We start from the raw sequence: 10814 nt of genomic DNA, 5'->3' as shown, positions 1-10814 counted from the left end.
GACAGCTAGAGAGCAACAACACACAAATCTCTAAAGTCTCTTGTTACAGTGGCGCTGATCCCATCATGATGGCCCCACCTTCATAGTCTCAGACTGTGTTCTCTCTCAACAGCCTCACATCCAAACACTACCACATTGGGATGGAAGATTCAACACATGAACCTTGGGTAGCAGAGGCAAACATCCTGCAAAACCAATGGGGAATTAGTATTTTATATACAAACTTACTAAAACTTACTGGGAGTCAATAAAGCAATTTAAAAATATATATATTCAATAAAAATAATGAATGCACATTTAAAAAAAGATTTATTGAATTGGAATCCCCTGGTATGTTTCTAACTCTACCGTTTGAGGTAAGTCAGCTTGAGCATGTCCCGAATTGCACATCTCTTCCCTCTCTTATTCCCACTCTTACATTTAACAGCAATCACTTTTCAGTTAAGTTTCAGCACTTAAGAAGAATTGTGTATTGATTACAGTATTCAACCAAAAGTATTAAGTAGAACAAACAAACAAAAAATACTAAGAGGGATAATGTATTAAGTTGTTCATCAACAGTCAGGGTGAGGGCTGATCAAGTCACCTTTTCTCATAGTGTTCATTTCACTTTAACAGGTTTCCTTTTTGGTGCTCAGTTAGTTGTCACCTATCAAGGAGAACAAGTGGTATTTGTCCCTTTGGGATTGGCTTATTTCACTCAACATACTGTTTTCCAAATTCCTAACAGGGATCACTTTTCCGTTAAAATTTAAACACCTAAGAATAATTGTGTGTTAATTACAGAGTTCAACCAATGGTACTAGAACAAAAAAAAATACTAAAATGGATAAAGTATTACATTGTACATCAACAGTCAGGACAAGAGCTGATCAAGTCACTGCTTCTCATAGTGTCCATCCCATCAAGGTGGCATGTACCAATGCCATCTCACTAGCCCCAGTGATGAATTTCTGTTCACAATTGATCATAATGATAGGACTAAGAACCAAAGGGATCACATAAACAAGAATAGTGTCTGTAAATACTAGCTGATAGAATCAAAAAGGGAGAGAATGATCCAACATGGGAAGTGAGATACACAGCAGACCCATAGAATGGCAGATGTCCTAAACAGCACTCTGGCCTCAGAATCAGCCCTTAAGGCATGCGGATCTGGCTGAAAAGCCCCTGAGAGTATTTCAGGCATGGAAAGCCAAGACACTCTGGGGAAAAAAAAAACTAAATGAAAGATCTCTGTGAGTGAGATCCCAGTGGAAAGAACGGGTTATCAAAGAAGGAGGTACCTTTCTCTGAAGGGAGGAGAGAACTTCCACTTTGACCATGGCCTTGTCTAAATATGATCAGAGTCAGTGAACTCAGGGGGCTTCCATAGCCTTGGCAGCTCATGACAAGAGCCTAGGGTGATTAATGAGGCCGTAAACAAGAGTGTCAATTTGTTAAGTCAACAACAGGAGTCACTGTGCACTTACTCCTCATGTAGGACCTTTGTCCTTAGTGTGCTGTACATTGAGATTTAATGCTATAACTAGTACTCAAACAGTATTTTTCACTTTAAGTTTCTGTGTGGGAGCAAACTGTTGAAATCTTTTCTTAATGTATGCTAAACTGATCTTCTGTATATAAAGAGAATTGAAAGTGAATCTTGATGTGAATGGAAGGGGAGAAGGAGTGGGAAAGGGGAGGGTTGCGGGTGGGAGGGACGTTATGGGGGGGAAGCCATTGTACTCCATAAGCTGTACTTTGGAAATTTATATTCATTAAATAAAAGTTTAAAAAAAAGAATTAAATCACAATGTGCAGCACATTAAAAAAAAAGATTTATTTATTTACTTGAAAGGCAGAGTTACAGACACAGTAGAGACACAGAAAGATCTTCCAATTGTTGGTTCACTTTCAAATGGCTTCAAGAGCCAGAGTTGTGCTGATGTGAAGCTAGGAGCCAGGAGCCAAGAACTTCATCCAGGTTTCATATGTGGGAGCAGGTGTCCAAGCACTTGGGCCATCCTCCACGGCTCTCCAAGGCACATTAGCAGAGAGCTGCATCAGAAGTGGACCACCCAGGACACTATCCAGAGACTTTATGGGATTCTGGCATCACAGGCAGTTTTAATACGCTATGCCATAATGCTAGCCCCTAAATACACATTTTTTTATGATTTTTTTTAACTTTTATTTAATGAATATAAATTTCCAAAGTACAGAATATGGATTACAATGGCTTCCCCCCCATAACGTCCCTCCAACCCGCAACCCTCCCCTTATCCACTCCCTCTCCCCTTCCATTCATGTCAAGATTCATTTTCAATTCTCTTTATATACAGAAGATCAGTTTAGCATACATTAAGTAAGGATTTCAACAGTTTGCTCCCACACAGAAACATAAAGTGAAAAATACTGTTTGAGTACTAGTTATAGCATTAGATCTCAATGTACAGCACACTAACGACAAAGATCCTACATGAGGAGTAAATGCACAGTGACTCCTGTTGTTCACTTAACAAATCGACACTCTTGTTTATGGCATCAGTAATCACCCTAGGCTCTTGTCATGAGCTGCCAAGGCTATGGAAGCCCCCTGAGTTCACTGACTCTGATCATTTTTAGACAAGGCCATAATCAAAGTGGAAGTTCTCTCCTCCCTTCAGAGAAAGGTACCTCCTTCTTTGATGACCCATTCTTTCCACTGGGATCTCACTCACAGAGATCTTTCATTTAGGTTTTTTTTTTTTCCCCAGAGTGTCTTGGCTTTCCATGCCTGAAATACTCTCAGGGGCATTTCAGCCGGATCCGCATGCCTTAAGGGCTGATTCTGAGGCCAGAGTGCTGTTAGGACATTTGCCATTCTATGGGTCTGCTGTGTATCTCACTTCCCATGTTGGATTGTTCTCTCCCTTTTTGATTCTACCAGCTAGTATTTGCAGACACTAGTTTTGTTTATGTGATCCCTTTGGTTCTTAGTCCTATCATTACGATCAATTGTGAACAAAAATTGATCACTGGGACTGGTGAGATGGCATTAGTACATGCCACCTCGATGGGATTGAATTCGAATCCCCTGGTATGTTTCTAACTCTACTGTTTGAAGTAAGTCAGCTTGATCATGTCCCGAATTGCACATCTCTTCCCTCTCTTATTCCCACTCTTATATTTAACAGCGATCACTTTTCAGTTAAGTTTCAGCACTTAAGAAGAATTGTGTATTGATTACAGTATTCAACCAAAAGTATTAAGTAGAACAAACAAAAAAAATACTAAGAGGGATAACATATTAAGTTGCTCATCAACAGTCAGGGTGAGGGCTGATCAAGTCACCGTTTCTCATAGTGTTCATTTCATTTTAACAGGTTTCCTTTTTGGTGCTCAGTTAGTCATTTGCAACAAGATGGAGGAATTTGGAAAACATCATGCTGAGTGAATTAAGCCAGTCCCAAAGGGACAAATATCATATGTTCTCCCTGATTGGCGACAACTAACTGAGCACCAAAGGCGAAACTTGTTGAAGTGAAATGGACACTGTGAGAAACAGTGACTTGATCAGCTCTTGTCCTGACGGTTGATGTACAATGTAATACTTTATCCATTTTAGTATTTTTTTTGTTCTAGTACCATTGGTTGAACTCTGTAATTAACACACAATTATTCTTAGGTTTTTAAATTTTAACTGAAAAGTGATCCCTGTTAGGAATTTGGAAAACAGTATGTTGAGTGAAATAAGCCAATCCCAAAGGGACAAATACCACTTGTTCTAAATACACATTTTTAACCATTTCTAAGTTAAAAATTACGAACTCCTCATTCTCTTCATGATGTACTTCTCATCTTGAAAATTTTGTTACTTTTTCTGGTATTTACATCAGTAATTACTTTGCATGAATTGTTGTATATGATTATATATTGATATCTCAAAATAGAACAACTGATACCCTAAAATAATTCCTCCAAAGCCACTTATGTAATAAACTTTGATAAACCCAACTTCTGCAAAATTATGACTTTGCAAAGTATTCATATTTGGCCTGTGTAATGAATTATAATTCTACTTAATTTATGGTACAATTTCCCTTTTTTCATTTTTATTTATTTTTCATTTTATTTGAAAGAGAGTGAGGCTATGTGAAAGAGAGTCATATAGATAGACAAACATCTTCCACCCTCTAGGTCACCCTCCAAATGCCAACAATAGCCAGGGCTTGGCCAGGATGAATTCAGAAGCTTACAACTCAATCCATGTCTCCTACAGGGATAGTTAGGACCCAGGTACTTGAGCCACCACTAGTTGCATCCTAAGGTGCACATCAACAGAATGCTGAATCAAAGGTAGAGGAGCCAGGACTTGAACCAGGAATTCTGATTCAGGATGTGGGCATCCTATTGGGTGACTTAATCACTGCACGAGATGCCTGTCCTGGCAGTTTCCAGTTTTCCTTCACACTAGTATTTGTCTACGTTTTATTTTGCATTGTTTTCCATATACCTCTAATTACTTCATCCATAGATTCTACAGAAAGAAACCAAAAAAACTTTTCTCGACCTTTTCAAAATATATAGAATTCAATCAACTTTGTCTTTCTGTTGAAAACTTTGTGTCTGGAACTATCAAACCTTCTGCTCTAGCCACAACTCTGTACTCTAAGGGTTTACTGCACATATGTGAACCTGGGACTTCTCACCCTCATCTGGGTGGTTAGTTTCATATCACTTTTATATTAATCTCATTAGTTTTGAATCTCATTCCATTATCCTTATTTCAGTATGTTCTCCAGGTAGCAGAATTGGAGAGGGATCTGGGTGCAGAATGTTCGTTAAGAAGTACTTTGGTGGGGGGGGGGGCTGGCGCCATGGCTCACTTGGTTAATCTTCTGCCTGAGGTGCCGACATCCCATATGGGCCACAGGTTCCAGTCCCTGTTGCTCAAATTCCAGTCCAGCTCTCTGTTGTGCCCGGGAGGGCAATGGAGGATGGCTCAAGTGCTTAGTCCCCTGCACCCCTGTGGGAGATCAGGAAGAAGCACCTGGCTCCTGGCTTTAGATCAGCGCAGCGCTGTCTGTGGCGGCCATTTGGGGAGTGAACCAATCGAAGGAAGACCTTTCTCTCTGTCTCTCTCTTTCGCTGTCTATAACTCTACCTGTCGAATAAATAAATTAAAAAAAGAAGTACTTTTGGAGGAGGATTCCAAGATGGCAGAATAGTGACAGGTGGTCTGCTCTAGACTAGGCTAGGTGAAAATAGTAGAAAAAAAGTGAAGAAAGTGCATTCGCAGGGGGAACGTTGCAAGGAAGACTGCAGTGGAGATTCTGCAGATGCAGTGGATCTGTGTGTAACGTGCAGATGTGCAGCAACAAGCCTGGACACAACTGACTCCAGCAGCCCTGAGCTGGAGAAAGCACCAGCTTTAGAGAGCAAGGTGAGATCAGACTGCAAGGACCCCTGACACTGTTGATATAGCCAGAAGGAGAACCTAGGGGACTACACTGTCTTTGAGCCCAGCACAGAGCCCCGAGAACAGGGCGACCAGCCACTCAGAGAAAAGGAAAAGGAATACTCTCTCTCCCCATCTTCTCTTTCCTTCCCTGCCGCAAAGTGCCCAGCAACCAGCCGTGAGAAGGTTGGTGCCATTTTGGACGTAAGTAGGTAACAGCTGCTTCAGCTCTTGTGTGTGCACCTAGCAACCAGCAGGGATAGTCTCCATCTTGTCAGCAGAAGGAACCACAGCAGCTCTGCTGAAGACTGGATAAAGAAATTATGGTATATATACACCATGAAATACTGCACAAAATAAATAAAGAAATCCTGTCAGTTTCAACAAAATGGGTGCAACTGGAAACCATTATACTCAGTGAAATAAGCCAGTCTCCAAAATGCAAATACCATATGTTCTCTCTGTTCTATTGTAACTAATAGAGTATCTAAAAGGTAATCTATAGGAGTGAAATTGACACCTTGAGATGCAATGATTTTGAACAGCCCTTATCTCGACTGTTGAAGAAGTATTTTTTTTTAACCTTCATACCATTTGTTGAACTCCTTACTTAGTATATTTATAAGGTTAATCTTGTAAGTATAAAGTTAACTGAAAATACATCTTTGTAAAAAATAAGAATGGGAACAGGAGAGGGAGAAAGAAGAAGTATTGGAGTACAGGCAGGAGGGAGGTTTGGGTGAGAAGAATTACTATGCTCCTAAATTTATATATATGAAAATCATGAAGTTGTATTCCTTAAATAAATATTTTTTTGAAAAAGGAAAAACAATAACAAAACAAAAACAAAAAAATAAAATACCTTTGGAATCAAATGTATAGAAAGAGAGGGAAAAAGTAGACATTTCCAAACACCATGGTTGATTTGCAGTGCAGGCTCAAGGCAGACTTAGCTACTCTACAAAGGTCCCCAAATTTAGATGGAAGAGTTGTCCCAAATTGAGCCAAATGCGAGTTGGCTTTACAAATGAGTTATTATTTCATATTTATCTTCTAAACCTTCTAATGAATTTTAAATGTTTTAGACCTCATAATTATGCTTTTTTGTTCTTTTTATTATCTGCAAAAAATATTGGTTTTCTCTAGTCATTTACAACAAATGTAATTGCCCATCTTCTTTCTGGTTTCTAGAGCTGTTCTGTTCCCTTCTCTTTTCTTTTTCTGTTTGTCTCCATGCGCTTAGACAAATTAGAAGTTGTACATGTCCAGCCATTGATTGAAAGGTACCTCTGTGAGTATCAACATCATGCACTACAGAAGTATATTTTTTACAGTGGATCTACACTAACACATCATTATCCAAAGTCCATAGTTTACATTAAACTTCTCTCTTGGTGTTGCACATTCTTTAGATTTCGGCAAATATATAATGACATGAATCAAAGCTTATAAGAGCATTCAGATTATTTGCATCGCCCTTAGAATCCTCTTTGCTCCACTTATTCAAATTTTCCTTCTCAATAACTCCTGAATGTCATTTTTTTATTGTCTCCACAGTTTTGCCATTTCCAGGCTGTCAAATACTTAGAATCACAATGTGTAGGCTTTTCTGATTGCATTTAGGGCCTCCCCACATTTTTTTTCGTGGTCTGATAGCTAATTTTTAGCACTGAAAAATATTCCATTGCCTTGATGTACCATGATACATTTATTCATTCATCTATTGAAAAATAGCCTTATTGCTTTCCAATTTTAATATTACAGGAAAAAGTTGATATGAGCTCTGTGGGGTGATTTGTGTGGATGTATGTTTTCCACTCATCATTAAGTACCATGGAGGATAATTGCTGAATATGTTGAAGAAAAGAATCATTCAATGGCATTTACTTCACATTAAGGTAGATTTTATTCAATGTTATCATGTTAGATGTAGAGAACTGCAATGGAGTTGCCGTGAAGAGGAGATATTGTTCTCAGCTCTCAGCACACCACAGATAAATGGGAATTCATAGCAAATGAGCAGGATGTGGGGGTCAATGGATGGAAATTTACAAAGAGGAAATAGCAGAGTTTACATTATACTTCTTTTGGATTTTTATTTTTTATTTGACAGGTAGAGTTATAGACAGTGAGAGAGAGACAGAAGAAAGGTCTTCCTTCCGTTGGTTCACTCCTCAAATGGCTGCCACGGCCTGTACTGCGACGATCCAAAGTCAGGAGCCAGGTGCTTCTTCCTGTCTCCCATGCGGGTGCAGGAGCCCAAACACTTGGGCCATCCTCCACTTCCCTCCTGGGCCACAATAGAGAGCTGGACTGGAAAAGGAGCAACTGGAACTAGAACCGGTACCCACATTGGATGCCGGCACTGCAGGCAGAGGATTAACCAGGTGAGCCATGGCACAGGTCCACTTTTGGATTTTTTAAGCAAGATAGACATTTAACAATTTAAGCAAGAATCCAAGATGTTGGCTTTAAAATGTCAACAAAGGCATAGGCTTTCTTTAAAATCACCTTGAAAGGAAGCTAAGAAGCACGTGTCTAATGCTACGGAGTAAGGGTAACATTATTGATTTAGTTCAGTCATACTTCTTCCCTCCAACATTATTGATTTAGTTCAGTAATACTTCTTCCCTCCTCAGGGACTGAAAACATTGTTGCCACAAAGGAAGTTGGCCAGAAAAAAATGGAAATAATAGAAATGGCTATTGGAAGCACATTAGCAGTATCTGTCACAATCTCTGGGTCTATTCCATATTCAAAAACAGCATAAGACCATCTCATTTATTCAAGACCCTAATTTTGCAGTTGAGATAATTATCCTTATGTCAAGCAGTTCCTAATCTATAACTTTCATTTTTATCTATCTGTGCTTTTCATGCTTATTTGTTCAGATATTTTCTCTAAGTGAGCTTAACTGACAACCTAATTTCAACTACTTTGGATTTAACTCCTTTTTAAACTTTTTTATTTATAAAAAATGAACAAATTTCACATAACTCATATATACAGATTTAAGAGTATAATGATGCTTCCCATACTACTCTCCATCCTACCCACACTCTCACCTTCCCTCATCCTTCCTTTCTTATTTTTTCTTTTAATTTTTGCAATGACATACTTTCCTTTTATTTTATAATCACAAGTTTAACCTTCCACTAAATAAAGAATTCAACAAGTGATAAGTTCTTTGGAATGCCAATGTCTGACTAAAATGGCTGACTTATAACAGCAAAAGTAATAAAATTAAGAAATCTGAGCATTAGGCATATTGAAAACTGATGAAAAGAATTTAAGACATGAATAACTTTTTATGGCAAATAGTCAATCCAGATCTTTGTTTCTGGGTATTTTCTCCTTGGATTCAATCAGACAGATAGAATTCTTAATCCTTAAACCATGTTAGAAAACTCTTTACAAGAAAATTTTCAGTAATAAATGTAAACCTTAGCTATTAAAAAAATTCATGTAATTGGCTTCTTTACTTTTAACCATAAAATTCTTCTAAGATTTTTAACAAATTGAATATATATCAAAGATGCAGTGGTAAGAGGTAAAAGGTGGTTTTTAGGGAAGTTGATGTTGGCATAGACAATAGACTAGAATAGAAATAGAAAGTATGGCAGGCACTACAGGAAAACGTTGGCTGACATTATAGTTATTTTTTTTTTTAAGATTTGTTTTATTTATTTGAGAGACAGAGTTAGAGAGAGAGGTAAAAACAGAGAGAGAGGTCTTCCATCTTCCATCCACTGGTTCACTCCCCAGATGGCCACAACAGCCGGAGCTGCTCCGATCCAAAGCCAGGAACCAGGAGCTTCTTTCGGGTCTCCCACACAGGTACAGGGGCCCAAGGACTTGGGCCATCTTCTACTGTTTTCCAGGGCCACAGCAGAGAGCTGGATCAAAGAGGAGCAGCCAGTACTAGAACCGGGGCCCATATGGGATGCTGGCACTTTAGCCCAGAGCATTAACCCGCTTCACCACAGTCCCAGCCCCATGACATTATAATTATTAATTACAGGGGAATAACTGCATTAAGACTTCAGAAATGACAAAGAGTGACTAAATGTGACTAAAAATTCCTAAATGTGTACATATTGTTATGAATAATAATAATCATAAATGTTATTATGATTATTGTATTGTTAGGGGTATTACTATGACCATTCACCCATTTCACATTACAAGGTAAATATTGGCAGAACGTAATCATATCTTGTTTCTTTTCCTCTCATAATTCACTTCAAACCCCTCTTGAAAATAATCTAAATATCTTACATAAATTACCATCCAAATTGAGGGAATGAATCATTTTGTTGACTATATTCAAATAGAAGAAAAATAAAGGTATTACTTGGAAATGATTTTTAATAGAAACTGTAAAACAGGATTTTCTTATATCTGATAACATGGTAATATTTCAAATTTTAAACTAAAAATAGAGTATTGGCCGGCGCTGTGGCTCAATAGGCTAATCCTCCTGCGACACCGGCACACCGGGTTCTAGTCCCGGTCGGGGCTCCGGATTCTGTCCCGGTTGCCCCTCTTCCAGGTCAGCTCTCTGCTGTGGCCCAGGAATGCAGTGGAGGATGGCCCAAGTCCTTGGGCCCTGCACCCGCATGGGAGACCAGGAGAAGCACCTGGCTCCTGGCTTTGGATCAGCGTGGTGCGCTGGCCACAGCATGCTGGCCTCGGCAGCCATTGGAGGGTGAACCAACGGCAAAGGAAGACCTGTCTCTTTGTCTCTCTCTCTGTCACTGTCCACACTGCCTGTCAAAAAAAAAAAAAAAAAAAAAAGAGCATGTAATAAAGTTGAGAATATATGTATTCTAGAAAGAAAATGCAGATGTAGTCATCTGTTTAAGACATGACAAAAGGAGTTAATATGTAAAAGATATCCACTTTAAAAATTACTTGACTCAAAATTAACATAAAACTACAGTAATTAAGTTCATGTGGTGCTAACAAAGGAATAGACATACTGATAACTGGAATAGAAAAGAGACCAGAAATACAATCAATAGCTTATGTTCAATTTTTTTTTTTTTTTTTTGACAGGCAGATTTGGACAGTGAGAGAGAGAGACAGAGAGAAAGGTCTTCCTTTGCTGTTGGTTCACCCGCCAATGGCCACCATGGCCGGCGCGCTGCTGCTGGTGCATCACGCTGATCTGAAGGCAGGAGCCAGGTGCTTCTCCTGGTCTCCCATGCGGGTGCAGGGTCCAAGCACTTGGGCCATCCTCCACTGCATTCCCGGGCCATAGCAGAGAGCTGGACTGGAAGAGGAGTAACCAGGACAGAATCTGGCACCCCAACCGGGACTAGAACCCTGTGTGCCGGCACCGTAGGCGGAGAATTAGCCTACTGAGCCGTGGCGCCTGCCTTATGTTCAA

This window comes from Oryctolagus cuniculus, chromosome 5 (genome assembly GCF_051225735.1).
Source record: "Oryctolagus cuniculus isolate XC-2025 breed Fujian yellow rabbit chromosome 5, ASM5122573v1, whole genome shotgun sequence".
Classification (NCBI taxonomy): Eukaryota; Metazoa; Chordata; class Mammalia; order Lagomorpha; family Leporidae; genus Oryctolagus; species Oryctolagus cuniculus.
Note: the sequence above shows the minus strand (reverse complement) of the source record.